Source organism: Notamacropus eugenii, chromosome 2 (assembly GCF_028372415.1).
Source record: "Notamacropus eugenii isolate mMacEug1 chromosome 2, mMacEug1.pri_v2, whole genome shotgun sequence".
Lineage (NCBI taxonomy): Eukaryota > Metazoa > Chordata > Mammalia > Diprotodontia > Macropodidae > Notamacropus > Notamacropus eugenii.
In genome coordinates, this window is record NC_092873.1 from 354,238,994 (window position 1) to 354,251,172 (window position 12,179).

The 12,179-nt window shown below is 43.9% G+C and overlaps 1 long non-coding RNA gene across 2 annotated transcripts; it reads right to left on the reverse strand.

Moving 5' to 3' along the window:
- Positions 1 to 242: 242 nt before the first annotated feature.
- LOC140528421 (uncharacterized) lies at positions 243 to 9,622 on the reverse strand. 2 transcript variants are annotated; one of them, XR_011975185.1, is made up of 2 exons: positions 9,202 to 9,622; positions 243 to 820 (listed from the first exon to the last, which is right to left on the reverse strand). It is a non-coding gene; the product is annotated as an uncharacterized lncRNA (long non-coding RNA). The 2 variants fall into 2 exon arrangements; XR_011975184.1 differs by having other exon boundaries at positions 8,554 to 9,257.
- Positions 9,623 to 12,179: the final 2,557 nt, after the last annotated feature.

Sequence of the window (12,179 nt, forward strand, 5' to 3'; positions counted from 1 at the left end):
GAAGCAAGAGGTTGGGGACAGATGGTTTGGCCACTCTGCTCTCCTCACAGAGAGGGTATACCAGGTTAGAATTATATCTGTCTGCTCCCTTAAATATTATTTGTCTTGGGGGTGAGGTTTTCAGGTTTAATCTTACTTCGAATTGTTGTTTCATTAATGGGAAAAGTAGGACTCCAAGCTTTCTATCCAAGGCTTGACCCTTTTCCTACAAATACTAATTCCACAATGAACACACATAGCAATTATCAAAAGAAACTCATTTATCCAATTCAATAGCAAAATAATTCAGAGAAAGTATACATAGAACATAGACCAGGCAATACTGAGTAAAGGAGCTTTCCCACTGGTATTGAGGTAATTCAACTTAACAGAGAAAGAGAAAGCTAGATTTCATCCAAGGGGAAATTCTCAAAGTCACTGGGGTAGCAAGCTGGGAATAGGGATATGATAGAGACTGTCAGCTCTTCTTGTCTTTTCCTTCAGCAACCTGAAATGGGGTTGTTATCTTCCATCTTCTTTCTCCAAATGGGAAGCCAGAAGAACCCTAAATCTGAAGACACTCAGCCACCTGAAGAAAACCCAACATTCTCCACTCTCCTACTCTTGCCAACTCTGCCCATAACCTCAAGCAGGGCAAGGCACTCATTTTCACCAAGGAGGAGAGAGTTCCATAGCAACAGGTCTTGGGACTCAGGTTGCATCATCAGTATTATAACCTTCCTCCATATTAGAGGACTGGTGAGGATCAGTCTCTGGGTTCTTTGTTTCATCTGTTCCTTTTGAGAAGTTTTCTCTGAAACTGGAGACAAAATTGAGTTTGCTGTCAAGAAGAAAAAGACTTCTTAAAAATTCAGATGGAATCGTGGGTTCTCCCTCTTTGGAGCACTTTAAGTAGAAGATAGCTGCTTACCTGCAGGACACGTTATAGTGGGGAATCCTTTCCTGTATCACTTGGACTGGGTGGCCTCAAAGGCCTGTTCTACCTCTCCTATTCTGTGTTTCTGTGGCCATGAATAATGCCCTGGAACTTTGGATCTAGGAGGTACATTAGATACCATCTAATCCAACCCAATCATCTTATGGAGAAAGAAACTGAGGCTCAGAGAAGATCAAAGCTTTGAAGCTGAAAGGGGTTCCAAAAGCTTTTTAGTCGGACCCCTTCATTTTACACATGAAGAAAGTGAGGCCAAAGGGACTAAGTGACCTGCCCAAATTTGAAGTCTGGAGTTCTCTGATTCTAGGGAAAGTGTTCTTCCCCCCATGCCATCTCAATGACAGAGAAGTAACCCATCCACAGTCATATTACAGGGCTAGAATCCAGATATCATGACTCCTAATTCAGTACTCTTTCCACTGACCTATACTGTCTCAATTCCTCTCAGGAAAGCTTGCTAATCAAAGGGCAAAAACAATCATTAAGATATAAAGGAACTTATTCTGCTCTCACCTATCAAGTACAGTGAAAAGAATAATGATAACGAACATTTCTATAGATGGCTAGGTGTTGAAATTTATAGAGAGATAGTCCTAAAATCAGGAAGACCAGAATTAATCTGACCTTGGGTATTTAATTAGCTATATGATTTTGGACAACTCATTTCACCTCTTTTTCCTTGATTGTAAAATGGGGATTGTAGCACCTCTCTCTAGGGTTATTGTGAGGATCAAATATTCAATAATATTTGTAAAGCACAGTGCCTGGCCCATAGTAGGAGCTTTGTAAATGCTATTATTGTTATACAGCACTTTACATAGGTTATCTTCTTTGATCCTCACAACTCTGTGAGATAGGTGCTATTGTACCTCATTTTACAGATGGAGGAAGCTAAGGCTGAGAGGTTAAGAAAGTTGTCTGGGTCATACCATTGATGAGTGTTTGAGGCATGATTTGAACTCATATCTTTCTGGAATCTAAGTCCAGCACTCTATCCATTTCAACACCCATCTACCTCAAAGAAAAAGAGATCCATTCTCCTGGCTCATCCCTGTTGCACAGAAATTTGTTGCCTTTCAGTCATTTCAGTAGTGTTCGACTCTCAGTGACCCCATTTGGGGTTTTCTTGGCAAACATATGGGAGTGGTTTACCATTTCTTTCTCTAGCTCATTTTGCAGATGAGGAGACTAAAGCAAACAGGGTTAAGTGATTTGCCCAGGGTCACGTACCTAGTGGTTTGTCATTTCCTTCTTCACCTCATTTTACAGATGAAGAGACTGAGGCAAACAAGGTTAAATGACTTGCCCAAGGTCAGACAGCTAAGAAGTGTCTAAGGCCACCTTTGAACTTAAATCTTCCAGATTCCAGGTCCAGTGCTCTATCCAGTGCTCTATCCACTGCACCACCTAGCTGCCCTTTTGCACAGAAATAGGAAAAAGTGGTTTGCTTAGAAATCCAGAAATGTGTGAAAAGGAAGAACAAGTCTAGAAAAGCAGATCATTCATAGTCAGGTCTTGAAGGGCCTTAAATCTTCCACTAAAGATTCGTCATGTTATCCTTTGGCAATAGGGAGCTACTGAAGGTTATTGATCATCTATCTATTCAGTGATCAACAACTTCAAGTCACTATGCAAAATAGGACCTTGAAGGGGATATAAAGAGTAAGATATGGACTTGTTCTTAGGGAGCTCTCAATTTAGTTGGAGAGAAAAGATGCATGCATTTTTTTTCAAAGGTAACAAAAAAGACCTTAGGTACCGGATACGAGGTATGGCCATACCTCCTCAACTCATCCTGTCAGAATCCTGACTCAAGCACCACCGTCAGGTCTTCCCTGAATCTAAGTTCCTCCTTCTCCTCAAATTACATTGCTGGTACCTGAGCAAGTGTCACTATCCACCACTCAAATATAAGCTCCTTGAGGGCAGGCATTTTGAATGGGATAATGATGGGCAACTAGGTGGCATAGAGGATAGGGTACCAGATGTGGAGTCAGGAATCCTCCTCTTCTTGAGTTCCAATCTGGTCTCATACAATTCCTAGCTGTGTGACCCTGGGCAAATCACTTAACCCTGTTTGCCTCAGTTTCCTCATCTAGAAAATGAGCTGGAGCAAGAATGGCAAACCACTCTGGTATCTTTTCCAGGAAAACCCCGAATGGGGTCATAAAGAGTTAGCCATGGTTGAATAACAACAATGGATTCAGAGTTACCTTGACCTCTAAATCAGTAAGCCCTGACTTTCCCTCACAGATTCTGTGTGGCCCTAGGCTAGAGGCTTACCCTTACCAGTGCCCCAGGCAACTGTCTGAAGCTATAAATTGCACAACAGCTGCTGAGCTGCTTTGGGTTGAAGAAAGTTTCCTCTCCAGGAGTTCCTATACTACTGACCAAAATATACATAACCTGTGACCCTGCTGGCAGGCCTAACTTCCAGGAGGTCAGTGATAGAAAGAAAGGTCCCTCAGAGCAGCACCTTTCGTAACAGCAGCGCTTTGACTGGGAAGTGGCTAAACAAACTGCAAGACACAAATCTAACAGAGCATTACTTTGCCCGGTTGTTTGTCCTTCCTTCTTGAAGAGGACCAATAACTTTGCCTCAAGAAACAACTGGCAGAATACAGAGAAGCAAGGAAAGACTAGATGAACAAATGATGCAAAGTGAATTAAGAAAAACTTAGGTATGCAACGGAGGCAGTGAGTTGGCCCAGTGGATAGATTGCCAGCATCTTCCTGGGTTCAAATTTGGCTTCAGATGCTTATTTGTTGTGTGACCCTGGGCAAGTCACTTCACCCTGTTTGCCTCAGTTTCCTAATCTGTAAAATGAACTAGAGAAGAAAATGGCAAATCACTCCAGTACATTTTCCAAGAAAACCCCAAATGGAGTCATGGAAGAGTGGGACACAATTGAAAAAAAACGATTGAACAACGACAAGGTATACAATACACACAATGGCTACACTGTTAAATAGCTACCATTTCTTTATATAGTGCTTTCAGGTTTGCAAAGCACTTTACAAATATCAGTCAATAACACTTATTAAATGCATACTATGTGACAAAAAGAGGCAAAAAGACACTCCCTTCCCTCACAAGAGCTAACAATCTAATGGAGGAGATAAGCAAACAAATATGTACAAACAAGCTATATACATGAAAAAACAGGAAATAACTAAAAGAGGGAAGCCACTAGAATTTAAAGGGATTGGGAAAAGCTCCCTGTAGAAATGGAGGGACTTGAAGGAAGCCAGGGAAGCTGGGAGGCAGAAAAGAGAGAGAGTCGCAGGCATAAGAGACAGCCAGAGAAAGTGCTTAGAGCTGAGATGGGGTGTCTTGTCTGAGGAACTCCAGGAGACCAGTGTCACTGGATTAGAGTATGTGTGGGGGAGTAAGGTATAAAAAGACTGGAAAGGTGGGAAGGAGGCCCTAGGTTTTGAAGTCTCCTGGATGACGGGATTTTGTATTTGATCCTAGAGGTGATAGGAAACCACTTAAGTTTATGGAGTGGGAGATACAGATGACATGGTTAGAACTATACTTTTGGAAAACCACTGAATGGAGCATTGAATGGAGTGGGGAAAGACTTGAGGCAGGCAAACCAACTGTCATGTTATTAAAATAGTCCAAGCACAAGGTGATGAGTGTCTGTGCTAGGGTGGTGGCCATGTCAGAGAAGAAAAGGAGGTGTATTAGAGAGATGTCAAAGTGGCAGGACTAGTCAACAGACTGGATATAAGGGGGTGAGAGATAGCAGATTGGATATGGGGGGTGAGAGATAGCAAGGAGTCAGAGATGACATCTAGGTTGTGAACCTGAGGGACTAGGAGAATGGGGTGGCTAACAATAGGGAAGTTATGAGGCATAGGAGGGTTTAGGAGGAAAAAATAATCAGTTCAGTTTTGAGTATGTTGAGTTTAAGATGTCTACTAGACATTCAATTTGAGATGTATGGAAAACAACAGGAAATATAAATTCTCTCATTTGAGCTTCGCAACAACCCTGGAATGCAGATGCTGTTATAGTATTCCCATTTTATAGATGGGGAAACTGAGGCAAACAGAGGTTAAGTGACTTGCCCAGGCTTACACAGCCAGTAAACATCTAAGACCAAATTTGAACCCAGATCTTCCTCATTCCAGGTCCAAAGTTTAATCCACTGCTACACCTAGCTCGGAAAAATGGAAACTGAATGTTATGTAACTGTTATGTAACTACTACAACCAAATTTATTCTAGAAGAGACAAAAAATGCATCTTCCTCCCTTCTTTGAAGTAGTAGAGGACCGTGGGTATGGAACATTGCATACACCATCAGACTAAGTTGCTGCTAAACAAGTTTGGTTTTTTCCCCTCTTTAAAAAAAATTATAAGGAATAGTTATTTGAGTAGTGGAGGAATGAGGAATGTATTTAGAAATTAATGTGATATATAAAAGATATTGATAATTTTTTTCAAAAGGAATCACTGTCCAGCTTTCTTTCTCCATATATATACACACACACATATACACACATACCCACACTTATAATCAATCAGTAAGCATTTAATAAGAACTTATTATATGCTAAGCATTAGGGCTACAAAAAGAGGCACAGACATTCTAATAAAATAATTTCTAAGTCCCCAGCATCCACCTAGTTGCCTTGTACAATTTGTTTTTTAATATTCCTAGCTATATGGAACATTGAATTAGATGTAGAAATTCATAAAGAAATTCAAAGGATCACACCTATAAGATTGGCAAACATGACAGAACAAGAAAACGATAAATGCTGGAGAGGATGTGGGAGAGTTGGAACACTAATTCATTGTTGGTGGAGCTGCGAGCGCATCCAACCATTCTGGAGAGCAATTTGGAACCATGCCCAAAGGGCTACAAAAATGTGCATACCCTTTGACCCAGCAATATCGCTACTAGGACTATATCCCCAAGAGATCATAAAAATGGGAAAGGGTCCCACATGTACAAAAATATTTATAACAGTACTCTATGTAGTTGCCAAAAACTGGAAGTCAAGGGGATGTCCATCAATTGGGGAATGGCTGAATAAATTATGGTATATGAATGTAATGGAGTACTATTGTGCCATAAGAAATGATGAACAAGAAGACTTCAGAGAGGCCTGGAAGGACTTATATGACCTGATGCTGAGTGAAAGCAGCAGAACCAGGAGAACTTTGTGCACAGCAACAACCACAGTGTCTGAGAGTTTTTTCTGGTAGACTTGGATTTTTGTAATAACGCAAAAACTTCTTATAAAAAAAAAAAATCCCAAAGGTGGTTCTCAAGGCAAAACACCTTCCACACTCAGAGAAAGAAATATGTAAGTCACTCACAAAATGTAGCAGATCATGTTTGTGTATGTGTATGTGTTTGTGTATCATGTTCTGATTTGTTGTACGATTTCTTTCATTTATTTTAGTCTGACTACATAGCATGACTATAGTGAAAATATACTCAATAGGAAAGTATATGTAGAATCTATACAGAATTGTATGCAGTCGCGGGGAGGGAGGGGGGTAGTGGGGGGGTAGGTGGGGGGGGATAAAATCTCAATTGTATGGCAGTGATTGTTAAACATTAAAAAATAAAATTAAAAAAAAAAAAAAGAAATTCAAAGGAGGCTGACGTCACTGTGGGCTCAGATAGTTTGAGGAGACCTTCTACAGGTAAATAGCCTTTAATAACCCCTTGAATGACTGGTTGAATTTAGTTAAGGAAAAATGAGTGTAGAAAGGACTCCAAGAAGGATAAACTGAAAGAGCAAAGAGGTATCTGCAGGGGAGAGGGGAAGGAATAGATCAATTTAGCCTAAGTGGAACATTCCTAGGGGAGCAGTGAGAGAGAGATAAAGCCAAGAAAACATAGGTTGGAGCAGTCTGAAGGCCTTGAATGCCAAGTTATGCATGCAGAACAGTGAAATATAAGGAAAGAAAGCAGTTATGTTGATTTATAATTTATATGTCTAGAGTAAGTTTGCAGTTCTCCTGCCTTTCTCTGGCCCAAAGCCACCCCAGAAAAAGAAAGGAACAGTCCAAGCTAAAGCAGCTTCCAGAGGTCATGGCATAAACAGCACCACCCTTCCCCTACCTCATGCAAATAGAAAGGATCACATAAGGTCATAGAATGATAGATTTAGAGCTTAAAGGAAGTAACCTTAAGAGATCTTCTAATCCAACATCCGCATTTTGTAGATGAGAGAAGTGAAGCCTATGTGATTGATCACATGATTCACCCCAGGTCACTAAAGTAGCAGAGCAGGGATTTGAATCCAAGACCTCTGATTCCAAATCAACAGATTTTTTTCTACTGTACCTTGAAAGGTCAAGGATCAAAGGTCTTAGAGTTGGAAGGGACTTCAGAGGTCATCTAACCCAGTGGTATCAAACTCAAAGAGAAGCCACATAGAAGGATCCCTGCAGGTACATACTGACTTGGAAAACCACATATTAACATTTATCTGTGTTCTATTACATTTTTATTTATTTTCTTAAATATTTCCAAGTTGTATTTTAATCTGTTTCAGCAGAGTGTTGAGCTTGGCTGGCATTTTACAGAAGAGAAAAATGAACTTCATAGGATCACATATTTCAAATTTGAAGGGACTTTAGCATATTGCTAGGCACATAGTATGTGCTTTATAAATGCTTACTGACTTTAGAAGAGGGGGCCTTTAAGATCTGGAAATGGAAGCCTAGAAGAGTTAAATAACTTGTCCTGGGTAACAAAAATAAGGATCTGGGGAACCAAAGTCTTCATGCCTCTCAGTCCAACACGCTGTATCCACAAAGCTTCCAAATAGCTTGGCAGAGGTTACAAAGTTGTGTCTGAAACCCCCTTTGAACTCAGTTAACAGAAATAAATATAATTTTTAAAATATAAAGCTCCTTTTTTTCCTTTTTAAAAAGTCTTTGTTATAATGGGTAGGCTCTCTGGGTAGGGGAGAAGGGGAGGGATAGGAACTAGACCCACAATTTCATTGACGTAAACAATTTTCAGAAGAGAAAACTCCCTACTAACACAAAGGAGCACCTTCTCTGCAACTCAGAAAGAGTCGTCTGGGGAAATGAAAGATTAAATGACTCCAGTGGGGTTTCTTAATAAAGATGGCACCACAGGCAACACTCAGCCTTCTTGGGGACCAAGGTCTGCTCTATTTCTGCTACTCCACACTGATTTTTACCAGGAGGTAATATGGAAGGAATCTATTCAGAAATGAATGTACAGTAAAACATAAAAAAAAATACACATCAACAAAACATTTTTTTCTAAAAAAAGAAAAAATAAAGGATGTTCAGCTTGAAAAAAAATACATAGTACCAAACATATGTTTCGTAGCTGTTATAATTCCCCCATATCATGAAGAGTTCTTTCCAAAGCCCCCATTCCACTCATTTTTCTTTAATTCTTTCATCCTTCCCCTCACGGGAGACTGAGTTAGAATTAGAATTCATTAGAAAGTATCCATCCATAGGCCCAGGGTGGGGAACCCACCACCACCTGAAGGCCACATGTGGTCCTCTAGGTCCTCAAGTACAGTGGCCTTAAGGGTGCAGGTTCCCTGCCCTGGACCAAGCCACTCCTTCCCTCCATACATACACACAGTCCCAATACTTACCAGGCCAGATTCCCTTAGAATGCTATCAAGGATGAGGTAGATGGGATTCCCGATTTGGGAGGGAGGTGGGAATGAAGTGACCTATAAGGACTTCTCAAAATTTTCTAAGACAGTTTCATACAGCGCTCAGCCACCTTTTCTCATTAAAATCTAGAATAAATATCCTATGAAGTCCTTTCCAGCCTTCTGAGTCAGGTCCACGTCACTCTGTCTCCTTCGGCTCTGGACTAACAGCCCTATGGGTCCTTTACCACTCAAAATCCTAGCTCCTGTCTCCCAGAAGGGTCCCTGACACCCCGTCCCATTCAACTTTGCGTATTGGAACAAGGTGTATTCTGTCCTAGAAGTTATTGAAAAAAACTGTTATAAACTGAGCACAAAACAAAGACTAAGGGAGGACCGCTCGTGAGAGAAACACTATCGATCTCTTTTACAAAATGGATGAATCCCCTTGTTTACCACCTAATCACTAACTTGAACTCTCCTTGTAAAGACCCCTTGCTGGTTTCCGCGGTATCCTACATGACTGAGGGGCTGAGGGCAGAGCCCTCGGTTCTCCAGATCCGGGCAGTCCAACCTCTACTTTTTGCCCAGGCTCACCCTAAAATAAGGCGCGGAGGGAAGGGGTGAGGGCGTCAGGGGACGTACCGGAGCCAGAGGGGGAATTTACAAGGGGGCAGTCCGAGAGCCGGCGAGCGCGACCCGGGCGCGCGCACCCCGGGGGGCGGAGACTTCGCTTTTCCAGGAGAAACAGGCATGCAAATGAGACGCAAATCTACGCAAATCAGCGTGGACTACGTCCTTTCCCGGAGACCGGGCTCCCAGCCGGCAAGGCTCCGGGACTTTCTCGGGGCTGGAAGCAGCTGGCAGGGTGGGGGTGGGGGGCCGGCAGGGCGGTGCTGTTGAGGGCGGGCCGATGGCTTCTCCGGGACGCGCAGGGATGAGTTACTGAAGCAGGAGCGTAGACAAAACCGAAACAACCACCTCCCCCGCTCCCTTCCTGGAACCGGCGCGGGCAGCTTCGCGGAAACTCTCCGCAGGAGCCGCCTGGTCCCCCGGGGCCGCCCCCCACCCCCGGCCCCAGTGCCTGGCTGGGAGTCGAAAGCGAGGACCCCTGCGGCCCGGGGCTGTGGGGCGGCGGGCGGGCGGGGTGGCCAAGGCGGCACGGGCGGGCCCGAGCAGCAGAGAGAAAATGCGGAGTTTCCGCCTCAGCTTCGCGGCGGCGGTGGCGGCGGCGGCGGCTCCTGCCCCACAATCCCCTTCTGGCTCCGGGGACTGGAGTAGAGAGGGGAGGGGGGGGGGGAGAGAGGGAAGGGCGGGCTGAGCCAAGGAAATAATTTTTTGTTTGTCTGATCTGCCCCAGCCTGTTTGGAGCTGGGCCGTGAGACTGAGACTTAGTCAAGGACGGAAATGGGATAGATTGCGACGTGAAAGAAAAAAAGGGGAAAGTTAGAGAAAGGCTGAGAATTTAATCGGGGAAACCTACGGTCCGAGCCCTTCCTGGAAACTGGGAGTTTGAACACGAGGGACCGTGGGCGCTGTCGGTGATAGCTTCCACGATTTCCTACGGCCGATTAAACTGGAGACTGACCGCCATCCTGAAATCTTGTTTTCCCCAACAACAAGTTCAACATCACATCAGATTAATCTTCATGCTCTGCTCTAACCAAGTCAGCCCCACCCCCACCCCCACCCCCTCCCCGGCTTGTCTACGAACACCTTGACTCCCCATTAGCCACTGTCCTGGCGTTCAGAGCCCTTTCCAGTTCGGAGTACGACCTGCTTTTCCAACTTTTTCTTTCCTTCCTACTCAGCTTTTGCCAAGCCCTTTCAGGAAGAGATTGGCTCCATCCTTTCCTTCGTTTCAACGTTGAAAGGGTGTATCAGTCTTTTAAGACCCAGCACAAACACCACTTCCTCTGAAAAGTCTGATTCGCAGTGATTCTTCTGAACTTTTCATTTCATATAGATGTGTGTATGTGTATATATGTATGTATATACGTACATATGTACTATATGTGTATACACATGTTTATGTATATGTGTGCGTATATCTATATACACGCATATATGTATGGTTTTTTAAAAGCATTACCAAGTCCTTTCTTCACAATCGTATGAGATACGTAACACCCCCATTCATAGGTGAAAAAACTCTGGCTCAGAAATTTTAATGTATGGCCACACAGCTAGCATTAGGAGTGAGATTTTTTTAAATGAACAAAAAACATTTTCTCTCCTTGCCTCTCCCCTTATTGAAAAGAGAAAAAAAAACTCTCGTAAATAAATCTGCATAACCGAGCAAAACAAATTCTCGCCTGTATCCTCACCCCGAGTCCATCTTCTCTGGAGATAGGAGTGGAATTTGGACCTGGGTCTGTTGACTGACGTGCTCAATACTTTGTGCTTTTCTTATCTTATCTCTTTCACACTTTACATAGGTATTTGGACGGTCTTCTCTGACCTACTAAGGAAAACTGCTTGAGATTAGGGATTAGGTCTTGCTCCTATCCCCTCAGTGTCAAACTGCATGCAGTTTGCACATAGTAGGTCTTTAATATATGTTTAGCTGTTGAATGAATCTCAGCTTTTTGGGTTGGGACCACTAATTTTGTAGAGAAAATAATTGAGGGTCTGTAGAAAATAAGCACCCCCCCCCCCACACACACACTCAATTAACAAAGAGCACGGGTGCAAGAAGAAAGAGAAATCTCAGATAGTGACAAGTATTTTTTAAATGCACCTACTATGTAATAAGGTTCTGCTGCTTGGCAGTGACCAAAATAAATACATAGAAATCTTGCTTCCAAGAAGTTTGTATTCTTGGCTCAAGTCAACAGAGCGCTCGACTTGCAATCAGCCTCACCTTCCTTAGCTGTATGACCCCTGGCCAAGTTACTCCACCTGCCTCGTTTTCCTCATCTGTAAAATAGGGATCATTATAATACCTACTTCCCGGGGTTGTTGTGAAGAACAAATAACAGTATTTTCTATGAACCCTTCCCGGGGTCGTAAATTGGGGGAAAAAAGTTTCGAGCATTCCCTCCGGAACCTGCTCCCCATCCCAATGTCCCGGCCCTGCTGCTGCCCTCCTGCTGCCCTCCTGCCCCGCGCTTTCCAGGGAAAAGACCCTTAGATCCGGAGGGAGACAGCCACGTGGGTGCCAATATTTGGGGGCAGGGTGGATGCCGTAGGAACAACCCCTCTCAACCCGACTCCACTCCCGGAATTCTCATCCTTCTCTTCTTCCACCTCCCCGAGTCCTCCCCCAGATCCCATGGATTAGTGAAAGTAAATCCCCCAACTCCGGATTCCAGGTCAAGGACAAGTTCTCTTCCCCACCCCCACCCCTACCCGCAGCGGAACCAATGGGAAACTGGGCTGGGGTAGGGGGACACGGAGGAGGGAAAGGAGGCGACGCCCCCTTACTCAATCTCCTGGACCCCTGGGACGAGGGATTGCCCTCCCCGGAAAGGCAGTGATCCGAAGCGGGGGGCAATGGTGGGGGGTAGGGGGCTTCTTAGCCCCTAGATGTTCCGGTCGAACAGGTGCAGGAGAAAAGGGGGCGGGAGGGCGGTGGAAACGTCCGCCAGGGGAAAGGGGGAAAGAAAAGGCGGAGGGAGAGT